Below are 23,169 nucleotides of genomic sequence, written 5' to 3' on the forward strand. Positions count from 1 at the left end.
AAATAATATGTTTGTTTTAATGGACTGTGGATTCATTATTGTTCGTGGGATACCAACTTTCGTGAATAAGCCTAAAGTAGGAATTCAGATATTGGACAAAGTACAAATTTCTATAGTCCTCAATCATTACAGACTTTGGAAAAGCCTTGAAATTAAATATCCACTAAATACTCTTTTTCTCAAACTATGACTATTGGTACCCACAAAAATAAATGAATCAACAGTAATCGTCTTAAATTCACACAATGCTACCTCTTCATTTAGTATGATTGTTTATGTAATATTATTGAGGGGAATATATGAGGGACAGTTTACATAAATCACATAGCATATTACTTCATTGGTAATTTTGTAGTATAATGCCATACTATCAGGTTTAAGTTATGTATATAAGTTATTAAAATTTTATTCATTTTTTTGTATATTAAATAATATTGGAAGTAAATCAACTCATTTTAAAATACTGTAAATTCAGAAATTGCTGTGTACATTTTTTATTAAGACTGTTGAAGAATGGATAACAATGTGAGATTATATGTAATTATTTCAGGAATGGCTCCATACAAATAATGCAGTCAGAATTTTAAAATGCAAGTTTTTTAATTTTCATGATATCTTCAACTTCCTATCCTAAGTTTCAGGATAATAGAAACATCACAAAATTTCTGAATTTACAGTATTCAATTATTAAATTAATTTGATTTCTTTGAATCGCAAAAAAAAGAAGAAACAAATTTGTTTTTAAATTGTTACATCATCAAAATGAAAAAGTTCTCTGAAATTTGTTTTTCTTATAATGTATAGGAAGTACTGGATAAAAAGACCAAGCTATTCTTTTTTACCTTTTTGGTATTCAATCACAGCAAAATTTATGGAACAATCACAAATTTCATTTTTGTGAGTAAAAAAATCGAAATTCAATAGAATTTTCCATTGCACTATACTTTTAAGATCATTAATCAGAAAAACAAGATTTCATTTTGATGTTTCTTTTAATTGATTGTTTGATTTGTTTTTGAATGAAATAAATTTTATATAGTTCAAACTGAATTTGTGTTGTTCTTCCTCCCAATCTTTGACCTTGAGAACTGAAAATGGTGTAAAAAAAGCCAAAAAAAGTTGATAAAGAAAAAATCTTGAATTAACATTTTCCTTCTAGCTGTTTCTTGAACAGAGAAGATCCAACACAAATTCAGACCAGGAACTAGTTTGTGAACTTGGAACATCAGTGTCCTTAACTCCACATCTTTGTACTTATAGGCACTTACATCACCAAGGGGAAGACGTCTTTATGGATTCAAAAAGTTCAGGAGGTCTGCTGGGTCAAAGGTCAGAAAGAAATTGTCAACAGAGGCATTAGATTTAGTTGAAAATGTTATGGACATTGATGTTCCATCTACTTCATACGTCGAACATGGAGCCAATCACACACCTTCAAAGTCAGGTTTCCGAGGTCAAGGTCAAGGCAAAAAGAGAAAAAAACTGATTGAGAGTGCACCAAATAATACTAATGATTTGCAGAAACCAAATAAACTGTTTGCACCTGGAAGAGGGGACATAACTCCAGAAATAATTGCACCACTAAAAATAGAACCTCTGAAAGATATAAAGCGATATGTGATACGTCCCCCGACCCCAGCTCCACCAGCAGACTATTTTGTAATGAACAATGGTAAAAATCATCCACTCTGTAGAGAAATATGGATGAAAATATTTGCTCATCTAAATCCAACATCCTTGGTTAAAAGTTTGGGATGCTGTAAGACTTGGAATCGATGGTGCATGCATCATACATTATGGAAAACAATAAATCTCAGTGGAAAATATATTTATCAAGTTCATTTGATTGGTATTGTGAAACGACAGCCGTCAACATTAATTCTTAAATCATCAAAACTTACACACAAACAATTAGCTTGGTTGTTAGCTAGAATTCCTCAGCTGAAAACTCTTTCTTTGTCGTCATGTTCATGGGCCGTTGTTAGTGCATTAGGATTTGCTGTTTGTCCTCTTTTGTATTCTCTTGACATCAGCTGGATTACGATGTCCGACGAACAGTTTCGGGACATAATTCGTCCCCCAGCAGACAGACACCCAGGGATGGTAGATATAAGTCGTCTGCATAAATTAAAACATCTTTCGGTAGCAGGGACAGAAATTTCGAATACATCACTATCAGAAATTCCCAACCATTTAATATCACTAGAAAAATTAGACATCAGCTACTGCCCAAGGATGACTGATGATGGTATCCGACAGTTACTGTTGCCAGGCAACTCTGTGACTCAGTCTTTGATTGCTTTGGATATAAGTGGATGCACAAAGATCACGGATCGTGCAGGAGATTCATTCCAACATTGTACACAATTACAAACAGTTAAGATGGCTTCCTCTCCGCATATCTCTGCTAAGATACGGAAGAAATGTCCTGTAGTCTCGTTTATCACACAATCCTCATTCCAGATCACATGACTTGTCACATGATATGAGTTGCCTCAGGTAGAAATTGACCTTATGCAAGTCCTCCTGTACGTGTACATGTATAAGATGTTGACTGAGTTTCGAACATAAAGTAAAAATTTAACTTTGGTCTGTGTTGTAGGGTTTTTATGTCACTAAATTTGTAAACAGTTACAAAATTGGAATACTAGTAAGAATTTTTTTCAACCCGAAAAAAATGTTAAAAAAATATGTATTGATATTCAATTGATAATCATTTGCATATTTTGATTTCTATCTGACACAGGTCATACATTTGATTTTGATAGTGCTTAGCAAAATAGGATAGATTAGTACTTAGGTATTGTTGTTATGCCCCACCTACGATAGAAGAGGGGCATTATGTTTTCTGGTCTGGATGTCCGTTCGTTCATTCGTCTGTCCAGTTTCAGGTTAAAGTTTTTGGTCGAGGTAGTTTTTGATAAAGTTGAAGTCCAATCAACCTGAAACTTAGTATATATGTTCCTTATGATATGATCTTTCTAATTTTAGAGTTCTGACCCCAATTTTACGGTCCACTGAACATAGAAAATGATAGTGGGGCATCCGTGTACTAGGGACACATTCTTGTTTTACAAATTACTTTCAGAAGTAATTGGAGTCGTTAAAGCATTTACATGCATACTACTATACATACACACATATATATACAAGAATATCAGCAGAATGTTATCATTTTATTTTAATTGACCACAACTGTTAAGCAAAGAGAATTGAAGTTTATCAAACAAAGTTTAGAGGATGTGACCTTATGAAATAGAAGGTTAAGTTAATTATATTAGTTAGCCATTAATGGTACCCATATTGGCATTGCCATGAACAATAAGTACAAAGGTTGAAATTAAAGTGGCATCAGAAAAATGAGTAAAGCTAAACTAAATGTTATCACCTTAAACAAAGTGTTTAATGCCTATTAGAAGTGTCGCTTTTTTCTGACCATATTGCCTGTTTTCTTTGACTTGACAGCATAATTTACCATATTTAAGTTCCAGCATAAAACCGTGTGTAAGATTTATAAAGGGTAAGATTTATAAAGGGTAACATTTACCTTATGTATGTAAGTTATCATGCGACAATTTTGTATACTTTTGAAATCATGTTATATATTTTTATGATTACTTTTGTGTCTTTTCCAATTTTTTAAGTGTTTCTGTCCACAATTGTGTGCATAGTTTTCTATCTTGAGCCAAAGAGGTTATATAAATACTCAAGTTAAATTAAGCTGATGTAACCTATATTTCATTTCCATATTCATACCTATGGTTATGCAATCAGGTCATCTTTATGAATAGATTGGTTTCGATTGATATACTCTGAGTTTCATGTTTAAGTTGTTTCCCTTGGTGGCCATTTTAGACGGATTGATGGTTTAATTTCTTGTTTGACTAACCAAAATGCAGCATGCCATACATCGATTGATTGATTGGCGTTTAAGGCCACTTTCAACAGTATTGTGCTATTTCGTGGCAGTCACATGGAGTTTATAGGTTGAGGAAGCTGGAGAGAACCAGCTACATGCTATACAACCAAGTCTAATAAGAGATCCTTATTATGGGATAAGGATGAATAAAAAGAAAGCAAGGCTATACAAAATTTAGATTGTTCAGAAATTTATTTTTTACTCAAGTCTAGCGGTCTGTATAACAGTTGAATTTGACTAATTTATGCAAGATTCTTTAAAAGAGTTTGTGCACTTAAACCTCCAAAATGGTACTATAAGGGACGTAACTCTTGCTGAATTTGTATCAATTGAAAGGTTAACATACAGTATGAAATATAAGTCAACAGGACATGTTTTGGGTTTACAATCTTTAATATCAAATTATTTATAGTCATTTCATTTTGATGGAGGCAGGTCTTCCTTATTTTTCATTCCAGTTTAATAGGACATGTTATGTTTTGATATTCTTGAATATTTTTATAGACATCAATAATCAAAGATATTAGTTGTTACTGTATACCGGTAGTTGATGATGATGATTAAGCTTTTATGGTTTTTTGTTGTACAAATGTATTTTGTAAACATACTTTTTCTACCTCCTTTTTTCAATTCATTACCACAAGTATCAAAAGTCTTATGTCTTGCATGCCACATCTCCGTGCTATCATGCAAACTGATAAAAATCAAGACTTTTTTTAAGCATTGCTGGTCCTGAAATGGCTATAGTTTCAAGAATGCAATGTCAGGATCCTGGAAAAAGTCTATAATATCTAATGTTTACAAGCATGGTTCTTGTACGTTGTTTTATGTTACCGGTAATTGTATGAAGTTTTTTGATAGTTTATTTGTAGCTTGTTTACTTAGAATTTAGCTTGTTTTGTTATTATATGAAGTACAATTTCCTTCAGTTCCAAAAGCTTTTATTCAATAAGAATGACATCGTCTGGAAAACCATTTTTAGAGTTTAAACCAAAGTTTTTCATTTGAAATAAGATCAAATGATAGTTTCTTCCTGCCATATCTTATTCAATACAATCCTTGAAAATAGGTCTTGAAGAAATCTTAGAAAAATCCTTGGAATTTTTGTAAAAAATTCTGTAATGTGGAAAACCAGATGTGAAAATGTCTTTGAAGTTGAGGACAAATCTGTGACAATTGTCAGATAAAATTTTGTACTGTAAGTATTATGGTTTGCTACTGACCCCCAACCGATCCATAGAGGGTTAGTAAAATCCATAGGGGGTGAGGATGGAGGCTGAACCCCCTTTTGATTTTATTCACCCTCTATGGTCAGTAGGGTGTCAGTTATTAACTGTATAACAAATTTATGGCACGCTTGAATTTTTCTGCTGTCTATTTGAAAAATAAACAATGAAACACAACAACATTAATAGATGACGTCATCATTAACAGTAGACATGACGACACAAACCCCCTATGAAATTTCCTAACCCCCTATAAAACTCACAAACCAAATGTATTTGCAGGAGTCATATTAAAAAGTTCATCATTTTGTTTACATTGTAGAATTCTGCTGTTTTGTGACTTTAAATATAGAAGTAGAGATCTTGATATGTATATGTTTACTGGTAGTATTTATAGTTTATTTGTTATTATTGGTCTGTGATAATAAGACGCCTCAATTCACATAAAATAAAACATATAACACAACATTTCATGTTTGATATTACTCAAAGTAAGTTATAGTTAGTAAAACTGGACTAGGGGCTTTGTTTGCTCATTGTTGAAGGCTGCACAGTGACTAATAGTTGTTAATTTAATTATTTAAGTGTCATTTGGTCTCTTGTGAAGAGATGTCTCATTAGCAATCACACCGCATCTTGTTTTTTAAGCCCCACCTACGATAGTAGAGGGGCTTATGTTTTCTGGTCTGTGTGTCCGTTCGTCCATCTGTTTGTGTATTCTTCTGTTCATCCATCTGTCCTGCTTCAGGTTTAAGTATTTGGTCAAGGTAGGTTTTGATGAAGTTAAAGTCCAATCAACTTGAAACTTAGAACACATGTTCCCTATGATATGATCTTTCTAATTTAATTGCCAGATTAGAGTTTTTATCCTAATTTCATGGTCGACTTAACATAGAAAATGATAGTGTGAGTAAGGCATCCACTATGGACACATTATGTTATAGATAGAGTGGGTAAAAACTGGCATACTCCGTTTGAGCTAGGAATGTTTCACCAATGCAAGCCTCCAAGGACATATCATTCTATTCGTAACTCCCAGTCTTTTTCCTAAATGTCAGATGCTTTGTTGAAGAAGCAACAAATACCATTTTTAAACTTGTTTGGCTTGACCCAAAAAGGGATGAAACTTAACGACTACTATACACTACAACATAGAAACCTGAGGCAATTCCTATTAATTTAAAATACTGTAAATTCAGAAATTATTGCGTGCATTTATTATTGCGACTTTGACATTGTAGACTTAAATGCAATTTTGAGAAAAATCCTGTTTATTTGATATAAAATATCTCAAAATGAGTGTTTAAATTATTGCTTTTACAACTCGATCGCATTTTTCGCAATAATTTCTGAATTTACAGAAATGACAGAGGAAGAAATATAAAGAATCCAATAAATTAGAGCTATTTTTCTATAATCTTCTAATGCTTGCAGTTAAAAAGTTTGGCTTGCTTGCTTGCTTTGTTTGTATAAAATTGAGAATAGAAATTGGGAATGTGTCAAAGAGACAACAACCAGACCACAGAGAAGACAATAGTGAAGGCCACCATTGGGTGTATATAAAAATGTACACATGCTTGTTCAAGCACTGTAATTAAGATTGAAAGATAGCCAGGGCTTCTGAGTTTGTATACATTATATTCTGCATTATACTAAGCATCCCAACAACATTCAAGTACACAAACTGAAGCCCTGCCTATCTATTGATTGCATATGTTGCTCTTAATTACAATGATAAAAGCAAACATTTATAAATTTGTACAAACAAAGCAACCAAACAAACCAAACCTAGAAATAAATTACATTAGGAAAATTACATAATGACGCCTTTTGCTGTCTGTGTAGTGCCTCAGTTGAAACGTCTTACCCAAGACAAATCTGAATCAGTCTTAATAAAATTTGTATCTAATATAACTAGAGGCTCTTGAGAGCCTGTGTCGCTCACCTTGGTCTATGTGAATATTAAACAATGGACACAGATGGATTCATGACAAAATTGTGTTTTGGTGATGGTGATGTGTTTGTAGATCTTACTTTACTAAACCTTCTTGCTGCTTACAATTATCTCTATCTATAACAGTACTTTCTGTGGAAAATGTTATTGAAAATCTTCAAATTTTAAGAAAATTGTTAAAAATTGACTATGAAGGGCAATAACTCCTTAGGGGGTCAATTGACTATTTTGATCATACTGACTTATTTTTAGTTCTTACTTTGCTGTACATTATTGCTGTTTACAGTTTATCTCTATCTATAATAATATTCAAGATAATAACAAAAAAACAGCAAAATTTCCTCAAAATTACCAATTCAGGGGCAGCAACCTAACAACCGATTATCCGATTCATCTGAAAATTCCAGGGCAGATAGATCTTGACCTGATCAACAATTTTACTTCCTGTCAGATTTGCTCTTAATGCTTTGGTTTTTGAGTTATAAGCCAAAAACTGCATTTTACCCCAATGTTCTATTTTTAGCCATGGCGGCCATCTTGGTTTGTTGGCCGAGTTACCGGACACATGTTTTTAACTAGATACCCCAATGATGATTATGGCTAAGCTTGGTTAAATTTGGCCCAGTAGTTACAGAGGAGAAGATTTTTCTAAAAGATTAATAAGATTTACGAAAAATGGTTAAAAATTTACTATAAAGGGCTATAACTCCTAAAGTGGTCAACTGACCATTTTGTTTATGTTGAATTATTTGTAGATCTTACTTTGCTAAACATTATTGCTGTTTACAGTTTATCTCTATCTATAATAATATTCAAGATAATAACCAAAAACAGCAAAATTTCCTTAAAATTATCATTTCAGGGGCAGCAACCCAACAACGGAATGTCCGATTCATCTGAAAATTTCAGGGCAGATAGACCTTGACCTGATGAACAATTTTACCGTGTCAAATTTGCTCTAAATGCTTTAGTTTTTGAGTTATAAGCAAAAACTGCATTTTACCCCTATGTTCTATATTTAGCCATGGCGGCCATCTTGGTTGGTTGGGCGGGTCACCGGACACATTTTTTAAACTAGATACCCCAATGATAATTATGGCCAAGTTTGGTTAAATTTGGCCCAGTAGTTTCAGAGGAGAAGATTTTTCTAAAAGATCACTAAGATTTACGAAAAATGGTTAAAAATTGACTATAAAGGGCTATAACTCCTAAAGTGGTCAACTGACCATTTTGTTCATGTTGAATTATTTGTAGATCTTACTTTGCTAAACATTATTGCTGTTTACAGTTTATCTCTATCTATAATAATATTCAAGATAATAACCAAAAACAGCAAAATTTCCTTAAAATTATCATTTCAGGGGCAGCAACCCAACAACGGAATGTCCGATTCATCTGAAAATTTCAGGGCAGATAGACCTTGACCTGATGAACAATTTTACCGTGTCAGATTTGCTCTAAATGCTTTAGTTTTTGAGTTATAAGCAAAAACCTGTATTTTACCCCTATGTTCTATTTTTAGCCATGGCGGCCATCTTGGTTGATTGGGCGGGTCACCGGACACATTTTTTAAACTAGATACCCCAATGATAATTATGGCCAAGTTTGGTTAAATTTGGCCCAGTTGTTTCAGAGGAGAAGATTTTTCTAAAAGATTACTAAGATTTACGAAAAATGGTTAAAAATTGACTATAAAGGGCAAAATTTCATAAAGTGATCAACTGACCATTTTGGTCATGTTGACTTATTTGTAGATCTTACTTTGCTGAACATTATTGCTGTTTACAGTTTATCTCTATCTATAATAATATTCAAGATAATAACCAAAAACAGCAAAATTTCCTTAAAATTATCATTTCAGGGGCAGCAACCAAACAACGAAATGTCCAATTCATCTGAAAATTTCACGGCAGATAGATCTTGACCTGATGAACAATTTTACCGTGTCAGATTCGCTCTAACTGCTTTGGTTTTTTGAGTAATAAGCCAAAAACTTCATTTTACCCTTATGTTCTATTTTTAGCCATGGCGGCCATCTTGGTTGGTTGGCCGGGTCACGCTACACATTTTAGAAACCAGGTATCCCAATGATGATTGTGGCCAAGTTTGGTTTAATTTGGCCCAGTAGTTTCAGAGGAGAAGATTTTTGTAAAAGATTACTAAGATTTACGAAAAATGGTTAAAAATTGACTATAAAGGGCTATAACTCCTAAAGTGGTCAACTGACCATTTTAATCATGTTGAATTATTTGTAGATCTTACTTTGCTAAACATTATTGCTGTTTACAGTTTATCTCTATCTATAATATTATTCAAGATAATAACCAAAAACAGCAAAAAATATCAATTCAGGGGCAGCAACCCATAAACGGAATGTCCGATTCATCTAAAAAGTTCAGGGCAGATAGATCTTGACCTGATCAACAATTTTACTTCCTGTCAGATTTGCTCTAAATGCTTTGGTTTTTGAGTTATAAGCCAAAAACTCCATTTTACCCCCATGTTCTATTTTTATCCATGGCGGCCATCTTGGTTGGTTGGCCGGGTCACCGGACACATTTTTTAAACTAGATACCCCAATGATGATTGTCGCCAAGTTTGGTAAAATTTGGCCAAGTAGTTTCAGAGAAGAAGATTTTTGTAAAAGTTAACGACGACAGACGCAGGACGACGACGGACGACGGACGCCAAGTGATGAGAAAAGCTCACTTGGCCCTTTGGGCCAGGTGAACTAAAAAGAAGATGTGGTATGATTGCCAATGAGACAACTACCCACAAGTGACCAAAATGACACAGAAATTAACAACTATAGGTAACCGTATGGCCTTCAACAATGATCATAGCCCATACCGCATAGTCAGTAATAAAAGGCCCCGAAATGACAATGTAATATAATTCAAACGAGAAAAAACTAACGGCCTTAGGTCGAGCCGTTAGATAAAAAAGGACAAGAGGTTCAAATTACATACAGACAAACAAAACCTTGAGAGCTTTTATATATTTTATGTGACAATGGTTAAGAGCATGGTGGTCGTAGTATGAACGTAGTCAGGTCGGAAGAAGAGCGTGACGAAGACGGCATGGACGTGCTAGAATCGTACTGTGATCTTGAACAGCGTGGTGTAAACGTGGTATAGTCGTAGTAAAAGCGTAGTTGGGTCGCAGTGGGAACGTGATGGTCGTAGTGAGGTCGTAATAATATCGCTGTGAGATCGTAGCGCAGTCTCTCCGAATAGAATCACGCCTTCGCTACGCTCTCGTTACGATGGTACAACGACCTTTGCGATCTGAGCACGACCTTAGTGCGCTCTCACTACGCTTCTACTGCGACCTGATTTCGCCACTATGGTGTGTCTTCTGTACAATTATTTGTCTGTTTGTCTTTTTATTTTTAGCCATGACGTTGTCAGTTTATTTTCAATTTATGAGTTTGACTGTCCCTATGGTATCTTTCGTCCCTCTTTTAAATAAAGTTTGATGGATTTTTTCTTTCCAAATGTTCAAATAAATTGATGATGCCATTTTTAAAATAGCTATTAACCAATCAAATCGGTAGTAAATCGATATGTTAGGTATACTGCACAATACAGTGACCGGTTAACCGGAACTCCTGACGTCGTTTAGATCAAGTAGAGTCACCTAATCTTTGCAGAATAATAACTAGCATATCCCGACTTGATTTTTCAGTAATGCCCGCGTCACACTGTCCCGATTTTTATATACGATGGACACCCGAATGCGAAAATTTTAAGTTCGTACGAAGTTGGTCCCGATCTCGTTAAAATACCAAAAAGTGACCGAAGCAAGTACGATGATTAACGAAGTCTATACGATGGTGCCAAAATTATATACGATAGCAAAAGATGGACATACGAAGGTTAACCGAAGACGGGTATTTAAGCTTCATATCTCAGCCGAAGCCGAAGCCGATCACAAGGCATACAAGGCAATATCACCCTTGTGGGCACTCTAAAACCAATATGCTTCAAAAGATTTTAACCACATTTGGTATATTGTTCCTCCTTGTAATGATCTGACAGTTTTTACGTTCAAGGCCAAAGGTCAAGGTCATGCAGATGGACTTGTTTTTTCTCCTTGAAATAGCATAATACACAGGAAATTGGTTGCTCATTTTTTTTACCTGCTGGTTCTAAAGACAATATTAAAGGTATTTCCAGTTACTGAATGTTTTGGTTGATTTTTAAAAAAATAGTGTATGTATCAAATATGCATATTCAATTTACCATTTTCTGCATGTGTCATATACAAATATAGTGTCCATATTTGTCCCCAATATGTTACATACGAGGGGATGCCACGCTCGGCATTGCCTTGTTTGAACTGTAAAATGTGTGCACTAGTCTGAATAATCACCCATAATTATGCCCATGTTTACTGATCTATCTTAAAGGTAATGTAATGGGTTCGTTGATCCCTTTTATTCAAAAAGAGCTTTTTCCAGGAGAATATCATAATAATATAGACAAAAGGAAGGATGTGGGGAAAGCAACAAATGCGGCAAAATATGACATAAAGAAAACAAAATGGTTACGGAGTAAACATTCGTGTGACAACAACTCAGACGATACATAAAAAATCAGAATAATGAAGAAAAAGTTGGTTTCCCTATATACATGTACGTGTACCTGCAGTGTTGGTGTACGAGGCGCGTTTATGATTTTCATTATGTTACTTGATATGAAAAATTGACAAAAAATAATATTTTTCTTGTAAAAGTAAATCCTGAGCCTGTAATAGCTGCTCTTCTTGTTCCATTTGAATTAATAGAAACAACGCTGTCGCCTTTCTTGTTCTATAGAATCATATGATATGAGCTCCATGTTTTGTGAACGTCTTTCTAAACTGTCGTATTAGACTGACCAGTGCATATCGCGCATGGCACTTTAAATGTATTTTAGCGCGAAAATTACATTTTGTAACTTACATTTAGCTGGATTTATTGCCGTCGTAGTTCCATCTTGTCGCCTTCGTACTTTTATTCGATGGCAACACACGGAATTACGAGGTCTTCACGAAGTCGTGTTGCCATCGTAAGACCTTCGGGTAGCTTCGTGATTCATTCGTGTAGACATCGTAATGTCAAAACTGCCCGATGGAAACTATGGAAACACGAATGCAATACGATGTTCAAAGATGCATTCCCGGTGAAATTACAATGGTGAGGATGGTGATACGAACTCAATACACTCCCTAAACATCGGACGCACCTTCGGGGATTTTTTAACATGTTAAAAAATTTAGAACCCTTCCCGAAGTTGTCCCCGAAGTCTAGAAAAAGTGGCCGATGGTTCTACGATGGTTAAATATGGCACTACGAATAGCCCGATCTGGATACGATCAGTCCCGATTTTGAAAATTTCCATAATCGTTTTGCCATCGGCGTAAAAATCGGGACAGTGTGACGCCGGCATAAATATAACTTCCAAGGGTTATAAAATTGTTATAGATAGGCATTATTTAAACTTCAAAATCTCAACTTTAGTCTATGAAATAGTTATAGTGTATCTGTATTGCATTGAGGCCTTAAGGGTGATTTTTTTTATCATAAATTGGATTATTGGGGTTCTTTGCTATGCTGAATCTAACTAAAACAAATGTATATTGGACCATAATAGGTAAATGTCCAAAGGACCGGGTGATAAATATCTAAAACTGAACATACATAATAGATAAACGAGTTTAAACAAAGCATGTTTCCAAATAACTTGCATAGTACACAAATCTATAGACAATGTATATTGATGAGTATTCAAATAGGAAGAAGACTAAAGCATTTATCTAAAAAAATATAGAAATTGTGTTGCCTGCACAACTCCAGCTCATTAAAAATACGCAAATTAATACAGGAACGTGTCTGCTTTACTCATACAATAAACTATGATAAGAATAAACTGTTGGCATTCAATGCATAAACCTTTGCCTATTTAAGGTCGAAATGATGATCTGCTACACCACTGGTATTCTAATGCTGAGTTCACACGTAATTCGAATTCGATTCGCATTAACTAATTCGAATTAGTTTAATTCGCATTCGAAACGTTCAATACGTCCTAACGTCAATTTTAATTCGAATTACACTGCTCGTCAAATTCGCTACACTGTTCAAACGACGTTAACTTTTAATTCGTATTCACAAAAGCGTATTTCTAATGCGAATTGGATCATTCGAATTAGCCAATTCGAATCAATTCGAATTATAAAAGAAGAGTGTGTGAACGCGATAAACGAATTCGATTCGCATTCGATTCGAATTCAATTCGAATTAAATGTCCGTGTGAACATATTATAACAGATATAAGCAATCCAGATTATAATGATGGCTAGATTATAAATACAGTCAGTATAACAGCACTGAAGATCCCTGTCCTCACCCAACAGATATTGATGTCATACGAGTAGACAGTACTTCAGCACTTTGATTGAATTTGTTAAAATTTTGTTCTTTTTATTTTTTAAGAGACAGAGCTAGATGCTGCAGATTTTGAAACTTATAATAAACCATATAGCAAAATTAACTAGTCCTTACATATGAAGTGCCAGATGATGTCTACGCTAATCCTATATGTTGGTAATAAATAAGCTTCTGTTCAAATTGCCTTAAATTCCATGAAAGGTTTGACAAAGTTATTGATGACTTAAAAACTGTTTCATCAGACTGGACCATAATATTTACTTTCAAAAAAGCTTGAAATTGAAAATGGAAATAGGGAATAAGTCAAAGTGACAATAACCCGACCAAAGAGCAGATTGCAACTCAAGGCCTCCAATGGCTCATCAACGCAGTGAGAAAATTCCGCAGCTGGCCCCTAAATACAAATGTGAACTAGTAAGGTTTTGATATGCATGGACTTTTATATTTTTATATTTTGGTCATAAACATGCTTATGCATGTCCAAATTTTTCTAAAACGCCATAAAGGTTTGACAAAGTTATTGATGTCTATTTTTTTTAGCGAGACTGACCTTAATACATTGCTGTTTGGTGTGAGCAAGGCTCCGTGTTGAAGGCTGCATCTTGACATAATGGTTTAAATTGTTACTTGGATGGAGAGTCGTTTCATTGGCACTCATACCACATCTACCTATATCTACGAACCTAAATATTGACGCTGTCGATGCCGATGACGAAAGATAGGATCTCTATGTCTTGCTTGAAATCGCGACATAAATATTGCAGGCTCGACAAAACGCCTCAATAGGTTTGATCATACAATGAAACACATCTACACTGTAACATGATGTTTAGATCCTTAGCACATCTTTTGTGCACTTTTTTTTTACATGTCAAGGTCTAAACTTGTCTCAGTACAATGTGTTTAGGATTGTGTTTATAATCGTGTTTAGATTAGAAATAAGTTATTTCTAAACACTTTCATTTTTAAACACATTAAAAGTGTTTAAATTCAAGTCAATTTTAGATATGTGCTTACTGAGAAATGTGTTTAAAAATTAAACACAATCATGAACACATTTAGATCTAAACATATAATACAAGTGTTTCATTTCTACAAGTAGCATATTTTATGGTGGGTCTTCATTGAGATTTAATTGAAATAATCCGTATTCATATGCATAGTGCTCGTTTAACGGATACGTGGACGTACCCGTTAGTTATCGGATTTTAACGGAACATTTGACGGAGACGTTAACGGGTGCGTTAATTAACGGAGGCTTTGTGAATACGAAATAAAATTAGCGGAAATTTAACTGGAATTAATGCATATTTGGTGATTTATTCTTGATATAAAGGAGTTACTTAATTTATTTCTAATATAACATGTGTAAATATACATTCATTTGACAGATCTTCAAATTTAGTAAGTTTATTTAGTAATTTTAGCAGTTAAAAAACAGAATTTACACATACTTTTTTCATGTTTTTGTGATATTACAAAATATTAAAAAGATTTAAAAAAGTGATTGTTATAATCCAATTAAACAAGGGGGAGATTCTATAAAATAATTTTAATATTTATTTGAAAATTTTTTCACTTCACTATAGTCGAGCTGATATAAACTGTGCATCTGGAAACAAAACTGTGCATCTGGAAATGATGTTAGGCATTAGTCTTAAATCCTGAAAAATATGTGCAGGCATTAAGCTTAATGCCTAAAACATAAATGTGAGTAAATAAAAGACATTTATTCATTTAAAAATTTGTGTTCAAATAATTTTGTTATCACAAGTTGTGAAACTGTTAATAAAGAAAACTTACTTATCCTATAAAAAAAAAATTGAAAAATGGTGTGAGCAAAAAAATCACATTTTAATTTTGTCTACTTTTGCCTAGGCGTTAGCTTACTGCCTAGGATTTAAGCTTAATGTCTAATTTCACTTATTGCCGCTAACATATATACTGTTCAAATTTGTCACAAATTCCTCCATATAGTGAATATAGTTTATTCATATTTTATTATGGGGCCGTATCGACTTGGGGCCGGATCGACTTGGGCCGAATCCACTTTGGGCCGGATTGACTTTGGGCCGGAACGACCTGATACCGATGGATTTATGTACCCACTATTTTGTACTTGGAAAGCGCAACGAAAGGTAAATTTTATCTTACACATGTTTTAAATGGATAAAAGCAGATGGTAATGTAGCAGAGTGATTTTTATAATAATTTTATATATTGTAAAAATCATTTATTTAATTACTATATTTATTATAAAGCTTAATTACGTATTTGAATATTGTATATTCAGTTTAAATTATTACTTGCAAACCTTATTTTTATGTATAGTAATATTCACGTTATTTTCTATGAATATTCATTAGGGATTTACTTGAATCATTGTATTTGATTGGCTGTTAATATTTTCGCGGTCAAGTTTAATTTCCTTTGTTTTGTACCTGTACATTTTCACGGGACGATAGCCATGACAGTCCATTGAATTTATGTCTGTTTATCTTGACCACATAGTTTACCTGTAAACCATATTTTGGACAACTTTATTATAGAATACTGTAAGTTACTTCTTTATTAACATTATTTATATTTTTCACGTAAATGATATTTTAGTAAAGTTTCTATTTTGTTTTGTAACGTTCGCCTCATATCGCATGTATGTAACACAAGTACACGAGATGTACATGATAGTATTTTATTAAGCTAGAAGTATATGATTTTATAATCTACGGTTTATTTGCCACGGTAGAATTGTATTGTTAATTTGCGTACTTTACTATTTGATTATTGTCATGAATAGTCTATATTTTATAAATGGCGGCTTATTAAGCGAAAGACGGAAAAGTGTTTCCATTTATATAAAGTAATAGTTTTGTAGTAAATAGTTTTTTATCAAGTACAAATATGAATGAGTAAAGAATATTTGTTACATTGTATATTTTTATAATTAAGAGTCCGAGTATTTATGTTCGTATTTTGGTTTCAGGACTCCATGTAATGTAATTATGTAGAACACATGATTGTGATGTGTATATGATGTGCCGTTAACCGTATCAGTACAACTCACTCCACAAGTGGTAAGAGTATATTTATTTATAGTTTAGAATTGTTTATATTGTATTGTAAACATGAATTACCTCCCGTTAATTTGGAGCTTTTAATGAATCGATAATATTGACATCATAAGTCTTTATGATTATTATATTTGCAACTTTATGATTGTTGTATGATATTATGTAGTTAATTATTATACGTATTATATATTTTAATGAAGTCATTATTAATAAATGTAGATGTAACATTTATTATATACCGTTTGTAAGGTAAATAAAGGCAACAGTAGTATACCGCTGTTCAAAACTCATAAATCCATGGACAAAAAACAAAATCGGGGTAACAAACCAAAACCGAGCGAAACGCATTAAATATAAGAGGAGAACAACGACACAACATCGAAACGCAACACACACAGAAACAGACCAATCATCAGACAAAACACCACGAGAATAACAAATGTAACATGAAAACCAAATACATGAATTTGGGATAGACAAGTACCGTGCCACGTCTTATCTCAATATCTCAAAAATAAGAGAAAACACAAACGACTCAACGTTAAAATGCAACACAAAGAGAAACGAACAATATATAACAATGACCATCTTCCTGACTTGGTACAGGACACTTTTAAAGGGGAATAAAAGTGGTGGGTTGAACCTGGTTTTAAGGCATGCCAAACCTCGCACTTTAATGGCAAAGTTAAATATAACATTGAAATGACAACATAATATTACAGGACTACAATACAAATAAATAGGAGAACATATTAGACACAGAAAAACATGATTAATAGATAACAAAAAGCATCAGGTTTAAAATTCAATACGCCAAAAACGCGCCTTGCCCACACAAGACTCACCAGTGACGCCCAGATATAAAAGATCGAAAGTGAAAAAAGTACAAAGTTGTACAGCACTGAAGATCAAAAGTTGAAAAGGTTTCGCAAAATACGGCATTGTTTTTATGCCCGGGATAAGAACATTCTTATTATATAGAACAATTCATGCTATTGCAAACAGTAAATTTTATCAAATGAATATGAAAGAGATATACACAAAGAAACTAAAGTATTAACTAATTACAGAAAACTAAACCTGAATACATAACGCCTAGATATAAAAGATCGAACGTGAAAAAGGTACAAAGTTGTACAGCACTGAAGATTAAAAGTTGAAAAGGTTTTGACAAATACGGCATTGTTTTTATGCACGGGATAAGAACATCCTTATTATATAGAATACTTAATGCTATTGCAAACAGTAAATGTTAACAAATGAATATGAAAGAGATATACATAATGAAACTGAAATATTAACTAATTACAGAAAACTAAACCCAAGTTTATCACAAAATAGACACACATCCGAATCAGTCCAAGCGTCAACGTAATTAAAAAAATTGTGACGTCACATACGATGGCGAAAAGGCAGAAACGTTATGCCACATTTGAATTTATGAAATAAACCAGTATTTAATACAAATACACAGATACACATAAATTACGTATCACATTCCGATTTAGTGAATATTCAAAGGTCAAGTATTTGTAAAAGTACACGTGACACCCGATGTCAATTTCATTGAATGTAAACATTGAACATTCTCTACTTGCAATACATTTTAATAATCTTTTTTAAATTTTAAATCTGTATTATATAACCTGTGATATTCGTAAACGTATATATATTTATGTTATATGAAATAGCTTGTTATTTATATATGTTGTATTGCTATTTCAGACTTGTTATTTACATACTGGTACAATAAAGCATCAGAACCCTTAGCTCTTGTTGGTGTTATTCATTAACGCATAGAAAACCACCTACTACAAATGGCGCCCACGTAGGGATACATTGAAACTTAGCATACACTTGAAACATTTACACACTTAGAACATATTTTTGAAAATTTTGCATCCACTTTTTGGACTTTAAATTTTTTTTTTTGACGTCCTACATTTTGACCTTTTCATACTTTAACATTTATACATTTAAAAAAAAAAAAAAAAAATTTTTTTTTTTTCCGAGGCTTACTTGGATACGGACTTAGTCTATCAGAGGACATGTACACTTAGTTTATATAGGCGTTCCTTTGTGGTGTACATGTATTGCTGATAGTGATAAACATACTTTGTAGATTACAGTAGCATAGCTACATAGTATATAGCATACACTTTTATATTTTAAATTTATTTTTCGGTATACAGTTGTAGTGTATTGTACTTACATTGAACTATAACCCACATGGTATAGGTCAATGCTCAGTTGAACTTAGCAATTATAACACACATTATGTTGTATGTGTATCATTGCTAGTTTAAATTAGATACATAGTATATATATATCGTTTTATAGACGTCCTTTGTATAGTGACTTGGTACTTAAGTTGATATGAATTAAATTTATTATCATCATATTATTTACATATTAGACATTCACTGAGTTAGATAGTATCTAGATTTTGAGATTGTAGATAGACATTGTTGATTATTTTTAGTATTGATTAAAAATTTGCATTTGATCATTTAGTGTGGTGGTGTTGACACTTATTAGATTTGTGCATTATTATTGAACTTGAATTAGGGTGAATGAATTGAATGTTTATAGGTACACTAGTCTACACCGTTAGCCATGTATGAACAACCGAATGAGCCATGTTACAACGCCATGTATGACCAACCCTACAACACTTACGACACTTATAATCCACAGTACTATCCACCACGCAGGAAACGTCGTCGTCACCGAAGACGCAACAGACAACGTCCATACTGGGACCAGATAGAAGCTGAATTCCAACCTGCTCCTACTCCGACTTATGTATCTCAACCATCCAGAGAACCTGTTATATGCTACAGATGTGGACAACCAGGCCACTATGCCTTTGCCTGCTGTGTTAGATTGGATCACACTAGAAAAGCTTGTAATTTTCAGCAGATGAACACTGAAGCTAAGATATACCAACAACGACAGTTATCAGGTGATACAGAAGGATTACTTGGTAGCCCTAATGAAGTCACAGTAGTCATCAATGGACTTCAAGCAGCAGCACTACTAGATACTGGTTCTACAGTCAGTACAGTTAGCCAGTCATTCCATCGACAGTACCTTGCTGACAGTCCTATTCAGACACTCAACCAGATACTTAACATCGAATGTGCAGATGGCCAGAACATGCCATACCTTGGTTACATCTCAGCAGATTTACAGTTACCAGGTACATCTACATCAGCAGATCCTCAGCAATGTTTACTGTTAGTCGTTCCAGACAGTTCTTATAACCAGCTAGTACCACTTCTACTGGGAACCAACGTTTTGACAGCAGCCATGACTGATGTAAAGCAACGATATGGATCACGTTTTTTTACAAACAGCAGATCTACATACACCTTGGTATATTACGTTTAGATGTTTGCTTCTTAGAGATAAAGAACTACAGAAGAGATGCAACAGACTTGCCATCATCAAGAGTGCTGAAGGAAAGACAATCCGTATACCACCTAACAAAGATGTCGTTCTACAGGGATACATGGACCATGAACTACCATACCATCCAGTTTGTGGACTCCTACAGTCAACTGATAGAGCAGCAATACCATTAGACTTAGATATAGCTCCAACACTAGTATCATATCAGTATAGAAACAACAGCATCATACCAGTACATATCAGCAATGTAACTACCAGAACAGTGACCGTTTCGCCAAATGCCATTCTTTGCGAACTTCAGCCTGTTTCAGTCACCGACATTGATGTACCAGACACCTACGAACAAGATGCATGGAATGAATCTACATTTCCAGACACACTTACTGATGATCAACTACGTAAAGCCAGAGAATTACTTCATCAATTCAGAGATGTATTCAGCACTTCAGATACTGATATAGGCCACATCACCGCCGTACAGCATAAGATAGAACTGATAGATGAAATACCATTCAAACAACGACACCGGCGTATTCCACCTGCCTTATTCGACGAAGTTAGAACTCACCTTCAACAACTTCTTACTGCTGGGATCATTCGTCGTTCACATTCGCCTTGGTCATCGAATGTTGTATTGGTTAGGAAGAAAGACAACAAGCTCAGAATGTGTGTAGATTATAGACAACTGAACCAGCTGACGATTAAAGACTCATATGCTCTTCCTAGAAGCGAAGAAATCCTTGACGCCTTGGGAGGAAACAACTACTATACCGTCATGGACATGAAGAGTGGTTATCACCAAGTAGAGGTAGAAGAGACACACAAGGCTAGAACAGCATTTACAGTCGGCCCTCTTGGTTTCTACGAGTTCAACAGACTTCCGTTTGGCCTCGTAAACAGTCCAGCAACTTACCAACGTCTCATGGAACAGATACTGGGAGATCTTCACTTAGATATATGTTTTATATACCTTGACGACTTGATCATCTTTTCTGAGACGTATGAAGAACATCTTGAAAGACTACAGATGGTACTACAACGACTAAGAGAACACAACTTGAAACTTTCGCCCAAGAAATGTGCATTCTTCAAAGACAAAGTTAAGTACATCGGTCATATTGTCTCTAAAGATGGTATTTCACCCGATCCAGATAAACTTGAGAAAGTAATCAACTGGCCTCGACCCACAACGCCAGAAGAGGTACGTCGCTTCCTTGGTTTTGTCGGCTATTACCGCAAGTTTGTCAAAGACTTCTCCAAGATAGCTAGACCGCTCACAGACTTGATGCCTGCACCAAAGAAGTCTAGTAAACGAAAACTTAAGAAGCCAACAGTAACATCATGGGTTTGGGACAAGCCACAAGAAGATGCCTTCCAGAAGCTCAAAAGTCATCTAGCGATGCCACCTGTTCTTGGTTATCCACGTTACAAGGAACCTTTTGAATTACATACAGACGCATCTATGCTTGGTCTTGGAGCAATACTGTACCAAACACAAGAAGGAAAGAAAAGAGCCATAGCCTATGCCAGCAGAGGACTTAGCAAGACTGAGAGGAACTACCCAGTCCATAAGTTAGAATTCCTTGCTCTGAAATGGTCAGTAACAGAGAAGTTTCATGATTACCTTTATGGCAACACATTTACCGTGGTTACAGACAACAACCCACTTACCTACGTTTTAACAACAGCGAAGCTTGATGCCACTGGACATCGTTGGATAGCAAGTTTGTCATCATACAACTTTAACATCGTCTACCGACCTGGTGTCAACAACGCTGATGCAGATGCACTTTCCAGACTTCCAGAACTACTTGGTCGTACCAACACCTCTAACATTAGTACAGATTCTGTGAAAGCCATTTGTCAGTTACAGCATGCACAACCATATGTTCAGACGTTATCGATGACAACACCTAAAGCCACTGATGATCCATACTTACCATCACAACACCTAGTCAACATCAAGATGGAACAGAAGCAAGATACTTACATTAAAGATTGGATATATTGGGTTGATGAACATCGCAAGCCACGAAAAGAACAATTAGAACGTTCACCATGGAACACTTGGTTTATTAACAACTACGACAAATTGAAAATGGTTGATGGCGTACTCTACCGTATTATCCACGACAATGGGGAACAACATAAACAACTTGTACTACCTGAAGTCTGCATTTCCAAAGTACTCACAGCATTACATGATGAGATGGGACATCAAGGCAGAGACAAAACAGTATCATTGGTTAGAGATCGTTTTGTTTGGTTTGGTATGAATCGAGATGTTGACAACTGGATATCAAACTGCGACAGATGTATTAGACGAAAGCAACCTGCTAGTCACAGAGCACCACTCATTAGTATAGAGACAACACAACCTCTTGAGTTAGTATGTATGGACTATCTCTCACTTGAAAGATCTACAGGTGGATTTGAGAACATACTTGTAATAACAGACCACTTCACTCGATATGCATTGGCAATACCAACAAGAAACCAGACAGCAAAAACAACTGCAGACGCATTCTTCAACAACTTTGTCGTCCACTATGGTTTGCCAGAAAGAATTCACTCCGATCAAGGTGCCAACTTTGGATCCAAAATCATCAAGGAATTATGCAACATCACTGGTATGACTAAGTCAAGAACAACACCTTACCATCCAATGGGCAACGGCATCACTGAACGTTTCAACAGGACATTACTTGGTATGCTTGGAACACTAGAGAACGTCCAGAAGAAAGATTGGAAGTCGCATGTTGCTGGTCTTGTCCATGCTTACAATTGCACTCGTCAAACATCAACTGGATTCTCTCCATACTTCCTGATGTTCGGAAGACAACCAAAGCTACCTATCGACATCGCTTTTGGAATTGGGGATGAAGCTGAACCTATTACCACAACTAAGTATGCAGAGGAAATGCAAGAAAGACTACGCAAAGCATATGATACAGCAACAAGGAACATCTTTGCTGCCCAGAAACGACAGAAGACACACTACGACCAGAAAGTAAAAGGAGCTGTGCTAAAGCCTGGAGATAGAGTTTTAGTCAAGACTCTAGCTTTTAATGGAAAGCACAAGTTAGCAGATAGGTGGGAAGATGACCCGTACCGTATAATTAGTCAGCCTAATTGTGGAATACCGGTGTACG

General features: G+C 34.7%; 1 protein-coding gene and 1 pseudogene across 1 annotated transcript in view; one reads left to right on the plus strand and one right to left on the minus strand.

Moving 5' to 3' along the window:
* The window catches only part of LOC143076546 (lysine-specific demethylase 2A-like), a 47,045-nt pseudogene extending 44,400 nt beyond the window's left edge, over nucleotides 1-2,645 (plus strand).
* Nucleotides 1-23,169, minus strand: part of LOC143076548 (uncharacterized) — an 87,062-nt gene that overhangs the window by 36,759 nt on the left and 27,134 nt on the right. The gene's annotated exons all lie outside the window — the stretch shown is intronic.

This window comes from Mytilus galloprovincialis, chromosome 5, assembly GCF_965363235.1.
Source record: "Mytilus galloprovincialis chromosome 5, xbMytGall1.hap1.1, whole genome shotgun sequence".
Classification (NCBI taxonomy): Eukaryota; Metazoa; Mollusca; class Bivalvia; order Mytilida; family Mytilidae; genus Mytilus; species Mytilus galloprovincialis.